This window comes from Gekko japonicus, unplaced genomic scaffold (genome assembly GCF_001447785.1).
Source record: "Gekko japonicus isolate JY-2015 unplaced genomic scaffold, Gekko_japonicus_V1.1 scaffold4063, whole genome shotgun sequence".
In the NCBI taxonomy this organism is placed as follows: Eukaryota; Metazoa; Chordata; class Lepidosauria; order Squamata; family Gekkonidae; genus Gekko; species Gekko japonicus.
The window spans coordinates 95,792-97,501 of record NW_015166555.1 but is presented as its reverse complement, the minus strand read 5'-3'; positions in this window follow the sequence as shown (position 1 = coordinate 97,501).

Here is a 1,710-nt window from a genome sequence, read left to right as displayed (position 1 = left end):
GCAAAGCCCTGAGGATCACGGAGCCCGGAATGAGCAGGCCTTGGGTTTGTTAGGGGAAAAACAGGGGGGGATATAGATCCAACATACCTGAGGGACTGCCTTTCCCCATCCATACCCCAGAGAGCACTACGGTCGGGGTCACAACACCGTCTAATGACCCCAGGCCCTAGAGATGCCAGGCGTGCTGCCACCAGGGCCAGGGCCTTTTCGGTGGCAGCTCCTACCTGGTGGAATGAGCTCCCGGAGGGGATCAGGGCCCTGCGGGACTTAGTACAGTTCCACAGGGCCTGCAAGATGGAGCTCTTCCGCCAGGCATTCAATTAGAAGCCGCCCACCGCCCACCAGCACTACCATTACCATCTACCACTATTGTCATCGACTGCATGGTGGTGGGTCGGCCCTTTAAGAGATCGTGGGAGGCCGAAGTATTGCTAAAGCGGGGCCATGGCCCTTTTAATACAATCCAAGACTGAATTTGCCTTTTTTTTTTTTTACCACCGCATCACACTGACTACATCACAAGGGAAGGCCAGTTTTGTGCAGTTTTCTGAAATCGTATTTCTTGGAGAGTTTCAGCACATTAGAACTGTTAGAGGCTAAAAAAAACACTAATGCGGCTTTCCTTGCCGTCAGCTTTGTGTATGGCACTCTTTTAATCAACTGAGTGGGAAACGGGATCCTTCTTTTCTTCTTGAAAGCTCAGGGTCAGGAACAGATGGTCTGTGGGGCCATATTTTCCTCTTTCAGAGATCCCCGGTGTCCTTTGCGGATGTAGCTGTGTTCTTCACAGAGGAGAAATAGGCCCTGCTGGATCCAGGCCAAAGACAACTCTTCTGGGAGTTTGATCAAACAAGAACGGCTCAGTTCAGGCCCAGTACTTTTCAATATTCATATAAAAGATCTGGATGAGGGTATGGAGGGGCTACTCATTAGATTTGCAGTTGACACCAAATTGGGAAGAACAGCAAACACACTATAACACAGGTGTCAAACATGAGGCCCGGGGGCCGGATGAGGCCCCCGGAGGGCTTCTATCAGGCCCGCCACAGTGGAACTGGCTGTCTTCTGCTTCTTCTTCCAGTTCTGCTGCTGCTGCGTCATCGTAGGTTTGCAGCTTACAGATACACACCTGAACAGCATACTCAAGATTGCAACAGCACAGACATTTTGATGTAATAATTCAGAGCAAGAGGTGTCAGTTATCAGACACTGTTAAATAAACAAAATATTGCTTACTTGTAGTTCAAGGGCATGAGGCTCCTAGCTTTCCTTTTTTATAGATAAATATCCTCCCCCCCCCCCCCCCGGGTAGTAATTTTTCTGCAAGATCTAGATCTTTGTCTGTTTTGTGAAATCCAAGATCTGTTGGGATGATGCAGTAGCTTACTTGTAGTTCAAGGGCGTGGGGTATACACTGCAGATGTTTTAAGCATTTTTTAAAAGTTAAAAAACCCTTTGTGTTTGGTGTCCTTTATAAAGCTTATATCTCCACTACCTGGCATTACATTTTATTTTTTTTTAAATAAAGATTTTATTGGCTCCCCTAAAAAGGGGAGGTATTTCGCTTAAAAGAAAAAATGGGAAGGGTAGACAGTGGGGGAAAGAGAAAGCTGAGTGATATATAAACTGGTAAATTAAACTGTTAGTAATGTCCAATTAATCTTCTTGGGCTTCTCCTCTGTGTTGTCAAACTTCTTTTCTTAGTCCTGT